General features: G+C 34.2%; 1 long non-coding RNA gene across 2 annotated transcripts in view; it reads right to left on the bottom strand.

The window, feature by feature from the left end:
* Nucleotides 1–437: 437 nt before the first annotated feature.
* LOC140690260 (uncharacterized) overlaps nt 438–12,914 on the bottom strand; it is a 263,766-nt gene continuing 251,289 nt past the window's right edge. For both annotated transcript variants that reach the window (XR_012065471.1, XR_012065473.1), the window contains exon 6: nt 438–1,052. This is a non-coding gene — a long non-coding RNA (uncharacterized lncRNA). The remainder of the gene's footprint in view (nt 1,053–12,914) is intronic.

The following is a 12,914-nucleotide window of genomic DNA, read 5'->3' as shown; positions in this document are numbered from 1 at the left end:
AGTCCTACTTTGGACGTTCTCTGATCGTTTCATTTCTAATTTATGAAACATTTCATTAATCCTCAATCTGTCAGCTCTTTCTTGACAACAATAGAGGCTGACAGACAAAAGATTAAAATTTATTAAATACTCTGCACTTTAGAAGTATTTGAAATGCTCTGTTCATTTTAGTCCCCATTTCACCCAATTTTAAACAAACTGTGCTCTTCCTAATTTCTTCACAAAGCAAGTAGACCCCACAGCAAAACAATTTTTAAAATACCAAAGAATACAACATGGAATTGAAACATTACAGCAAAAATCAAAATACAGCTATTCTTACGCAGAATTGCTGGCATTGACATGAAAAGCATCTCTTCTCCCTAGCATTTCAAGCCTATATTTTTTTGTATGCTCTTCCTCCTCATCCTCTCAGTACTTCGTGCCCCCCCCCACGTTTCCAATCTCATAAATAATTCATGAGCTGATAAATATGCAATTTCAAAAAGTGCAGACAAGGCAGCACTGCATTAAAAAAAAAAAGAGCGTGTGCTTTTTACACACAAGTCCTGTGCTGCACTTTACGGACGACAAATTTCCTGGTATTCAAACCCTGTATTGTACCTAGGATGGGAGTGTGACTGCATTGCTGGTCAGGTACCTTGCTAGACACATTATGAACTATTTGAAGAAGACTGTAAGACATAAAATATAAACATGGAAAGAAATTAAGTTAGCAGTGTTTTAGAGCCTGGCACTTTACACTGGGATTTCGAACACATAATGTGATTATTCCCTGTGTCAAGTGAGGGGCTGAGGGATGCCCAGGTCTTGCACAGAAAGGATAATTCTCCACTGATAACACCACAAAGGGCTCCGGCTTCTAGGGTCTCCCGTAAGCGAAAGTCATTTATTCGACATCGTCAGGACACTCTTCAGAGGCCGATTTAACCGGATCCACAGCAAACGGTTGTGCCTGAGCTTTCAGGCAGGTGAAGCCACCCGTCCGGGAGCCAGGACACAGAGCAGAGCGCAGAACCTCCATCTTGTGGGCTAATTGCTTGATTACCAGCCTGAGACAAAATGGAGGCGAGACCTTGTTAGAGCAGCTCAGGGCTGATGCATCGAGCAAACGTAGCAGGAAGGTAAGAACGTTCCTGGAAGAGTATTAGTTAGTTACCTAATCAGATAAAGGTAATACAGTAAATCCAGATGACACTGTACTTCCATACTGAGAACAGAGGTAACAGACAGGAATGGCATCCTCATTGAAAAAGAGCGATTCTAGGTTAGCAACAGTTAAGTTTTTTTTTTTTTAAAGAAACCCGATTTCAGTCTGAAATGTAACCTTTCAAATGAACACTTAAATTGGAAAACACCATGGGTAAGAAATAGACCACAGCATTTAATTTGGACCGGCTAGTTGGAAGCCTGTATTTACTGTACTATAATTTCAAATTTAATTAAGTCACACTGCTGACGCCAGTAGCATCAACACAGTAAAGATGATTAATTGCATGCGTAAATGAAATATAAACAGCCCTAAAAGTAACATTAATGCAGAAACTCGCACCCAGAAATGGTATGATAAATTTCAGTGTAAGCGCCTACCTGCGTCTTTGAGACACAAGCCAGAACTGGTTAGAAGGCCTTGCATTTGAATGGAATCACTGTACCAAAAATATAACCTTTTACGGATCATTATTTTTCTAAGACATGTGTCCAACCTCCCCTCTCCTCTCCTCCCGCACCTCAACGCCCCAACATGATTTGTTGTCTCATGGACTTTTCACACAATTTGCATTGTCATCTTATGGACCGGCTACCGGTACACAAACATGAGCTGGCACCTGCAGTGGTGGGGCTGGGCTGTCACAACAAGGCAGCTGGACTGTTACATATTCCACTTTGCTCCCATTGTACTTCCATCCACAGCAGCAGTCGGACAAAGGGCCTGACAGAGCTAACCACGGATTGTCACCTTGATTTGTCCAGTCTAGCAGATATGCAGAAATGAATTATATTCTCCTGCTTATGAACACAACACAGAAGCAAATGCGCTTGCAAACAGCATCTTCCAAACCATATTATCTAAGAAACATCAAGCATCCTCATAGCTACTACATGCTGCCTTGCTCAGTAGGTGAGGAAAAGCAGAAAGAACCATCCGATCAGTGAAGACACAAAACGGCTCTCCTCCAATAATATATTCTTGACGTTAGAGCCGAAACTCTGATTGAGAGATACGTAATTTGTATTCTGCTTAGCTTTTATTTTTGATGAACGCTATCACAATGCTTCTAAATGCAAACTTTAATCGTGTTTCTCAGAAACATGTGCTATGTGAAACCTAGTAAATAAAGCTGTTGTTCTTAAAAAAAAACTGTGTTAAATTGAAACATTTTTCTTAAAAATGATAAAATGAATGACCACTCCATGTCTGTTATAATATACTTTTTGATAAACCTAGAGACTGTCTTACTAAAATTTCTCCAAATGTTAAAGCTCTAAGCCTGAAAGCACCCAAAATAGTTGTCTAGTAATGAGGAAATTTACTGGAAGGTTTTTTTTTCCCTGTATGCCAGTTATTTAATTTACTACTTTATTGACAAGGTGTTTGTATATCTTTGAGATCCAGGCAGATTTAATAGCCACTCATGGATAAATGAAGCAGACAGGGTTTAGCCATTTCTTTATAAAAAAAAATGCTTTCAAAATTGGAGAAAAAGGGAAAACTGTTTTTTTATCAGCTTTTTGAGGGACGGATGACAGTAAAAGAACATTTCTCTGTGAAGCAAAGAAAAAAAATGGTTGTCCTCTTTAAAAAAAAAGGGTATAGATAAAGATCATTTCACACACATACATACATGCACTTACAAATTCTTTCCATTTTTGTAGACAAAGCAATGTGACTGCTGATTCCCCAAAGACACCTTTCTGTAAAACCAGAGCCTCACGTTTAAGAACTCTTTGCGCTACATAATGTAACGTACAGTTTGTTTTATTATTATTTTTTAATGCTACCCACTTGACAGTATGTGAAGAGTTCTTGGCTCTGAAAAAAGCCCTGAGAAGCATTTTTTTTTTTAATTTATGAGACAGGGCTAATCTGAAGATGCAGCAGTTAAAAACCTAAATATTGCATTTTGTATCTGAGCATATACTATACTGTTGGTATTTTTACCCACAGTAAGAAAGATGTTCCCTTCAAAAGACCTATTAATTTTGAATTTTAAATTGCACTATCCTATTGTCTTCTGCTTATACATATGGATTCTGTTCACAAGGCAACACTTGGTACCTAGTGTTTCAAATGGTGACGAGCAAGAACCAACACGATACACGTAGTAGACAGAATGTATGAAAAGAACATAAAATCCTGCCCCATACAGAAATGCAAATGACACTTGATCAAAGGGCAGCACGTTCCTACTGAAGGATTTGGTCAAAATAAAAACCTCCACTTTAGGAGGATGCATAAGAAAATCCTGCCTAATCTGTTTCAAATTTATTTAGGAAGGATCTAAATGTACCCAAAAGTACTGTTGATTATCGCCCAAGGAAAAATTGGACAAATGTGTCTCTCCTCGGAATTCTATGCAGCCAACCATGAGGGCTCTGCGGCCGTTCACCTGACTGCAGCAGAATCGGGCTTGATGGTGACAGTGGGTGACAGAAAGGGGCCATTGCAAGTGCTATTATGCAGTTTGCACGGGGAGATTTCAGCACATTTCAGCTTTCTCTGGCTAGGCTAGGTAGTCGTGCTGTTGTTTGTTTTCCTTCTTTTCTTTACTAGTTGTGCCTGGCTTCCAATACTGAAATCCAACTTGTACGCTGCGACCACCGTTTACAGCACCCCGTGTTTTAAGATTTAGCATTATTTGACAGTTTTCAAGTTGCTCTGGCATTTCAATCTGCTTTATGGTTGTAAATAAAATTTGCACATTAGTGCCTTCATGCACATGGTCCTCTTTGAAAAAGCTGTAATTTCACTTTATCCCTTTATTTTAATTATAAGTTCTGAGGACATAATACAGAATACTAAGGCTTTCTCCTAATTTATAATAGAAATACATGCCCAGTTTAAGGCTTTTGTGGAAAACTGTGATCTATAGGACTTGATTCTTCAAAGCTTGTCTTTGTGTTTTTAAAATACACCATGCACGTTTTTCTTTAAAATTGAGCATTGTCTTATTACACGTGGTTCTGAAATTTGGAGTTATTTGCAATTGTTTTTATAATACATACAATTAGATCTCTGCATTAAAGGTAGAAGAGCATTTTCTAGTCATCCAAGAGGAAGAAAAAATGCCAACATTGAAAATTTAAAGGTTTAAAATAAACGCATATAATCAATTATTATTTTTTAAACCCATAATTACGCTTAAGAAAAAAAATGTTTTAAAGCATTTCATGGAGGACACTAATGAAATATTTGGAAACCGAAGATTTTGTCCCAGAAAATCTTAATTGGTCACCCTCTCTCCCCATTGCGTTCTCACCCCACACCAGAATGTCCTTTCAAAACATGGGTTAAAGGGGGCAGGGGGCATCAAATCACTGTTCAGCATTGCCCCAAACTTTCATTACATTTAAGAGCAAGGCAAGCCACACAACTCTGCTCCCTGATATATTGTTGAGTGGGCCGTCTAAGGTTCTATTTTCTACGTAGGGTCAAGCCTGCTGACATGGGATTAATCAGCTACTCCTCCTAAACCATGAATCAGAACAATTGCTGTCAGTTTCATATGGTACAACTGCCTGGAAATAGAAGAACTGGGAAGCGAGAGAACATATCAGGGATGTAGAAAAGGAAACGTTAGTGGATACTTGTAACTCCAATTTGGCTACTTGTGATTTGGTACAGTAATCAAATTAAAACGATGAAATATATGTTCAACCAAGTGATTTTGGAACATCTTTCCCACCCTGTTTCTTTTCCCTTTGTGATCTTGTTCTTACATCAACTGTGACATTTTATAAAAACTTCCCACTCGTTTACTTTCTTTTGGTAGACATCATTTATGATCAAGTCCACAGTTAAACATGTCTGTTGACCCAGGGTTAAATTCAAGGAAGCCTGTGCAAAATGCATGCAGCTCTTATGCATACATATTGCAAAGCCAACATTGTATTTAACCTCTCTGTGAATGTTTGCATTACAGAATTGGAAAATACTAGGTGCGAATGTCTGCATAAAGGGGAACTGAAATCCTTCACTATTAGAGAGGACTGTGACAAGCTTCTTTTCATACTAAGATACACTTACATTAAAATGGCCTTCCTCCTAAATGAGATTGCTTCCTTTACTGAAAATGATATGAAAATGGACACTTACTGATCACATTTGAAAAAATAAAAACCACCTCTTGCTTTACAAATGATATTCAGAGAAAACCAAGAATTATTTTTCTTGAGGATAAAGTATCATATACAAAAGCTTTTTCTATCTGTTAGCATTAGAACTGGATGTTCTCAGGAAAGCAAGTGTAAAGACTGTATGATATAATATACAAGCAGGCTACATAGGCGAAGGTGATGAGTAACTGTGCCATAAAAATGAACTAATATTTTATTAGAGAATAGAAAAATGTAGGGAACTTTTCAAAATGAAAATTTATTCTCAATTATTAAGTTTAATATTATTCAATAGCAGTGTTTTCTTAAATTTTAAGATAGAGTTCTCTAGAAAATAGCCCTGCCATGATTAAAAAAGTAAATAAGATTTTTTTATGTTGACAGATTTTTAAAAGTTAAAAGAATTGTTATTCAAAAATCTCAGGAAAAAATTATATATAAGCATAATAATGCACAAAGAATCATTTACAAATGTAATTATTTCCTGTGTACCCTGAGATCTGCTTTTACATAACTGATTGAGAGTAAAAAACTTATTTTGATGTTTTGTGATGCTACCACAAAAGTATTCATAGCACAAAAAATGATACAAAAAAAATCAAATTGGTAGTAAATAGTGCAAAAGTTATAAGTGTTTGAACCAAATCCATTCAACATACACCCAAATTATATTTTGTCTTGACCACATACATGGTACAACCATATGGGCAATTTGAGGTTTGCAATTATTAAAACACACTGCAGAATTAATCTGTTAAATGAAATAAAATTATTCCAAAAGAAAGGTATGTAACAAAAAATTATATATTTTTACTTTAGTATGCAATACTAAATTCTCATTTCATATCACAAAAATTCAAGTTATTTGAAATACAATATTTAGTCTAAATATACTAAAGTTCTTGAGAAGACAGAATCACGTATGAAAGAAATGGAGACATCTGTTAAAAGGATTTATTCTTCTCCAAAAGAATTTGCCACATACTTTTAAGACATAACTTGGAAACAGACGTTTAGCCATCGTCATCACCTCTTTAAGATTAGAACAGTATCTAAAGTGTGTTTGTAAATATAAATTTTTATTTGATTAAGTAGTATGGGGCCTGAAATTAAAGCTGTATTATTTCTTCAGTGAAAAATACTTTTGTCTGATAGAAAAAAGTGCAAAATGATGTGAACATAAATTACTCATGCAAAAGTACTTATAAAGAAGCACTGTTTTTAGAAATACCTGACTTGTTTTTATCTAAATGGGATAAAAGATTAATGCATTTTATAATTGATGAAATATTTGATTATAAAAATAATTTGTTATTGTGTAATTCAAAATGACTGTTTAACAGAACTCTGACAATGTTTATAAGATGTTTGATGAAATTTCTGCCAAGTTTTCAAATTGTACAAAGTGGTCTAAATAACTGGTAAAAGACTATTTAGAATGACTTTAATTTTTTTCTTATTTTTCTTAGTATTTATTATATAAGTTAAAACAAAAATATTTCCAAAGAACTCCATAATGTACCTAGGTTCTATGTATATATATTTCAACATTTCCAGGAGTTATTCTAATTTGGAGCATTTAGGGCTGTTCTTTTTATTTCAAAAGAAAATCCATAGAATCAGTATTATTGCCTTAATGCTTGAAGGAAAGCATCATATGAAGTGATTCATATAACAAATGGTTTTCTGATCCTTTTCTGAGAATGAAACTATTCTGCTTTTCCAAAATCAAATAACATATGCTCTCTATATTTTTAAATGATTTGATAAAAGTGGTCAGAGATGAAAACACATGCCATGAATCTCAAACTAAAATCAGGGTAACTGAGTACAAATAAAGATGAACAGGTCTAAGACTTAGTGTTACACCTGAATACAATTTCTGCAAGACAAAGTCAAACTGTTACGGAAATACAGAAGTGCTCACGAAGCCGGTGGAGTGGGGGAGGCGGCAGGGGAAGAGGGGAGAGGGGTCTTGATAACCTTTAGGAAGGCAAGCAATTCACTGATGTGACTCCTACCACTCTCCACAGAATGACTTGTGCTGAGAAAGGCTGGACACCTAGATCAAAGCCATGCTCAGCCTCTGGACTCTGGCTAACTTGCCCTCAATTATAGATGACCTTTAGGCAAAGTATGAAAAAGAAATATTTCTTTACCATTAAATGAAACAAAATTAGTATTTTTAAATTGCTGCATATATATGTACGACTCAACCTCTGACCATTTTCACTTACATTTTCTTTGCCTACATTTTATCTGTTTTCTGCATACAATTTGGGAAAAGAGTTTTAAATTGTTATGTATAACTTTAGACAATGTAGTTAATACTTAATATGTTTTGTAAATTCCATTTTAATCTACATAAAAGAATCAAGAAGCATATATGAGAATAATTTATAAAGCAGATTTTTTTTCTGTGAAAGTGTAATGCTGTAAAACTTTGATTTCTTCTAATGAGAATAATATCAAATGGGTCACTAATCATAGTAAAACTAAAGTATTATTATATCTATCTGGAAAAAAAATCCTTTAAACTATTAGTTTACTGAATACATGAATGCTACCTTGAAATTAGAAAACTGTAGAATATAATTTGAAGAAGGGAGAATTGTGCTGGCTAATTAAGAATTTTAAAAATATATACCTGAAAAGGACTTTAGTGTTATTAAAATTACCTTCATGTAAAATTTTTTATTTGTAAAAAATAAAAAAAATCAGTTAAATGCTACTCTAAAAATCCATATGAAAGAAACAGGACTATCACAGAATAATAATTGCATTGTCAAGCAAAAATAATTCTTAAATATCAACACATTCTAAATAGACAGTATTTTGTTAATATAATTTCTCTTATATTGGGAATTCACTCTCAGAGACTAAATCACACAAATCATCTAGTCTGTACTCAAATCACTATTTGAATTCATTAAGAAAAAAATTTTAAAGGTTTTACATCTTTAAAAAAGTCCCTGTCTTTCTAGCCTTATACCAGAGAAGTATAACACTTTAAAAGTTTTCACTGAATCCTTTTTGTTCAAAGAAAAACACCTTTGTAATTATTTTTTATCTTTTAACCCACTGTGTAAAACCTGAAAAAAATAGAAAAAAATGTACAGTAAGAAAATAAATCATCTGTAATCCTAACTGCTGTAGCAACTACTGGAAATATTTTAGAATATTTCCTTCCAGTCTTTTTTTTTCCTAGAATTTTGCTTTTTATAAAAATTTAATATTAGAAATTTTACATAACTTAGTATTCTGCACTTTTGTTCCAAAGTATGTTATTAGAATTTTCCCACATCACTGCAAGCCCTTTGTAAACAAAACTGTGAAGATTATATGATAGTTAATCATATGAAAATGTTAGCTAAATTGCTTTTAAGGAAATAAGGAAGGACATTTGTTATTTGAACGATATTATGATGGATACTTTTGTAAAGGTAATAATTATCCCGGGTTTTTTTTTTTCCTTTTAATTTTTCAGTTTGGAATTTTGTCAGTTATTTAAGACAAAAGAGAAAAGTAAAAAAAAACACTGAGTTATAGTGAAAATGTTTATCAGATAAATAGCTCAGCTTTAACAACACATCTTGCCAAAAAGCTTGCAAAGCGTTCCTCACTTGGGGGCATGTGAGAAGCACTGTAATGAGAATAGCGGAGCTTTGCGGGAGCCAAAGCTTACAGAAAGAAGAATCTGCAGGTTTAAAAAGGTAATGCTCTAATCTTACATTTATTAGGAGCAAACCACAGATGTACAGTGTGACCATTTGCAAATGTCATTTAAAAAGGACACATAGCTATGAATTCCATATTCGTTTCAGATAACCTTGTTGTTTTGTATGCTGAGATGATATTTGTCTGTGTGATGTATGTACGTTCACCTTAAAATGTTGAGGCGAGAATCAAAGTCACAGGAACTGCTAAATGAAATAATGAGGAAAATGTGCAATCAGGTGTATAGACAAGGTGTCCATTTTAGAATACTTAAGAATGCTTCAGGTACGTAAAGATCTTCTTTCCTTGTTCCTTTTCTCACTATAAAAAATTCCCCTGCAGAAAGCAATAGTCCCATATTTATCAATAGAGTTTTGGAGATATTTAGGAATATCTTGCTGAAAAACCAACAAAATCCTGTCTTTATGAGATAGTATTTGTGACATATGGGCAAATATTTTTTTCTCCTCATTCACTGATCGTTCTAATTGACCGAAATGACTTGATGCTAAAGATCTGGTGGAATGTCTTAAAATAAATGTAATGATCAATTTAACAATTTGATTGAATTTTACTTAATTGAACAGTTATTTTGCTTAATTGATCATCTTATTTAGTTTGGGAGAATGTATTGTGTACGTGTGTCTCTGTGTGTGTGTGTGTGTGTGTGTGTGGAGACAGAGGATGCTGGTAGGAAAGCTTCATGCCTAAGGAGAAGTAAAAATGATCACAGATGCAGGAAGTATTTAAAATAACGCACACAGACATCTCTGAAGCCTTGATTACAAGTGTCAAATGTTTCTTGCATGTTTCAACCATAAAATGATCCTGGCTCCATTACTTCAGAAAGCCAAAATATATAATATTTACATGTTGAAGATCTAAATGGAGTACTAATTGTGATCTTTTTTCATTTCATTTCTTTTTATTTTCGAAGCAAAGTGCATAGGATATATTTAGAAATATGGCTTGATATATCCATGCTTGCAAAGGGGAACAGGGCTGATTTAAATGATTCTATAAAAATGAATATGTCCTAAAATGTGCCCTCTCAGTTATTTTGCTGGTTTATTTTAATATAAAAATAATCTAATCTTTGCTTGCTAAGGAGATTATGTAATGTATTAATTTATTTAAAATTAGGATACACTTGATATTATGTGAGTTTCAGACATGCAAAGCAGAGAAAGGATTATGAGCCCAAACACAAAGGAAGGGTTTAAGCTTGAGTATCTGTTTCATTGCAACCCTCATTTTGTAAAGTAACAAAAGTGTTCATTCTTCAGTTAATGAAAAAAGTAATAGTTTCCATTTTTTTTCCCCAGCAAATCATCAAATTGAAGAATGAGCACTACTAAATTTGAAGGAAAGTGAAAACTAAAGATGTTGTTTACTGTTTTCCTTGGGGGTGTAAAGAAAGATCGTTCTCCAATTTATTTTGTACCAGGAAGTTAAATTTTATTTTGTGGATAATTTAATTACCTTCTATACCTCGTGGATTCAGAACATGTCAAGGAATGTTTCCACTTCCCCTTCTCCCTACATATCTCACATATGATATGCGACAGAAATCTTTGAAATGCTAGTGTTTTCACATGAAGCTAATTCCTTAAAAGGATAATCTTTGTCCTTCTAAGGGAACGTATGTGTGAATTAAAAATTCATATCTTAGTCCAGTAAAATATAATCGATCCTCTTAAAGCACTCAGTATATACTCGTTTTCACCCAGTTAACTTCCTTCTCAGTACTACAGGCAATTCCCCTGGCAGATCTCATTCAAGAACCACAAAACTGTTTCCTAATTTGGGGTGCCAAAATTATACAAAACATAGAGGCCTGAGAGTAACATAATAAAAATCTAACCGAAAAAAAAAAAACCCAAAAAAGTTACATTTTCTAATAAGTCTTTTCATTTAGAGGTATCACTTCAAGGTTGTATTTATTCCATTTGTGTGGCCATTCTTCTCTTTAAAATTACCTCCTTGATGGACATCCTGCTTACAAATCTGTAGAGAGGTCAAATTATTGTATATTGAGAGGATTAGTAATCTCATTTAGTGCCAATATTGGTGGGCAGGTAGGTGATCTAGCTTGTTTTAGGTGAAGAAGAAAAGAAAGATTGTCAAAGACTGGGTGATATAAAAAAGTCACCGGTCTTCCTGTGTGATTCATGAACGTATTCAAAAGGCAGTTCTAAAAGATGAGTTTCAAAGCAAGTTATAAATGAAGACAGCAGAACTGGTGACTGGACGCATGGGCTCCAAGATGGCTCATTTCAAGGACAATACTCGTTTGGATCTATGCATACTAATTTGCTACTTTTAAATAGATCTACTCGTTACTCTATGGCAACACTCTGTATGACTTTCATTGCATTTCTATCTTGAAAGAGAAAAAATAAATAATGAGCAGTGCAGTTAGAAACTGGAGCAGCAGTAGAGTCTGTAGCTTGGGTTCCAGCCAGTTAACTATTTCCTCCCAGAATTGCCGTTTGTCGATAGTGAGGTTTTGCACTTCGTTCCATCTCACTGGGTTTTGCCTCCAGAGTCCTTTATTGGTTCATTTCTTCACACAAGAAAGTCACTCTTATCACCTTGGCATCACAATTTTAGACCCTGAAAATGGCATTATCCAGTTTGGAATACTGCTTTAGCTATTAGACTTGGCTTTGGATGAATTATCATTGTTTCTCAAATCAAAATAATCCTCAAAGAAAAAAGTTCCCAGTCTTCGATGGTAGTCGGTAGTCTGAAGAACATGTCACAAGTCGTGAACACAATCCTAAAATTCCCTTACAGTAGTATTTTGGTTAACACCTTCTTGGCTTAAAATGACCATCTGAAGGGGACAGTACTCTGAGTGTCCAATTCCTGATGTGTGTCTAAAGCAGTTTCACAATGTTTTGTTTTCACACATCTACTTATTGCAGGACGTACAGTTATGAAATTTTCAATGTAATAGCTTGAAGTCACATGATTGCTTTGTCTCTATGAATAATCCCTTCCTTTGGGTTTAAATTCAACTCAGAATGAAAACTAAATTAAAGGGCACTTTAATTATAAAATAAAATCATTCTAAGATGTCATATCTTATTTACTTTTACCCACCATTCCAGGAAAATGGGTTGTTAAAAATATCATTTATCATTGGCCTCAATGTTATTTTTGACCACAAAAGTTTAGAATACAAAAGAACTAACATATATTGATGTACTGTGGGAGAGAAGTTTAAAAAAAAAGACCCTCAAATTTATCAATATATAATTATGAACATTTTTATCTATTGACTTAGTTGAATTTCCATTTATAGGTCACTGCCTGGCCAGGGAGCCATCAAATCTATTAATGTATTAATTATCCTGGGCCAATTTCTTTTGTGTAGGTTTGGATTTTTCCAAAGGTAAATACATGGAACATTTTTATACTTTTCAGTTTCCTCTTGCTTTAGTTTACTTAGATGGAGAAATCTACAAATTTCATTGGAAGAGAATTGCTGTGAAAATTCTTAACTTTTTAATATGTTGTTCCATCTCCTAACCATTAAGGCTCAAAAACCAACTTCAAGAACCAATTCTACTATACCTGGGGCTCAGGAATTTTCTGAACATTTCCACCAAAGCCCCCATTCGACACCCACCCTCCCCTTCAGATTTCCTATACATTTCCTATAACACCAAACATTATCAGGCAGTTATAAAAATATGATTGGTTGGTTGATTGATTGATTGATAGGTTATTTTCAGAGCAAGAGGGGATTTATCAATAATTTAGTCTAATCCCATATACTGTATATGAGGAAACCAAGACCCAGAAGTGGAAGGTGACCTGCTCAAGATCACTTGGTTAGTTGGTATCTGTAA

The sequence above is a fragment of the Vicugna pacos genome, chromosome 29 (assembly GCF_048564905.1).
Source record: "Vicugna pacos chromosome 29, VicPac4, whole genome shotgun sequence".
NCBI classification, from domain to species: Eukaryota; Metazoa; Chordata; class Mammalia; order Artiodactyla; family Camelidae; genus Vicugna; species Vicugna pacos.
The sequence above is the reverse complement of the archived record's forward strand: the minus strand, read 5'-3'. Positions and strand labels throughout refer to the sequence as shown.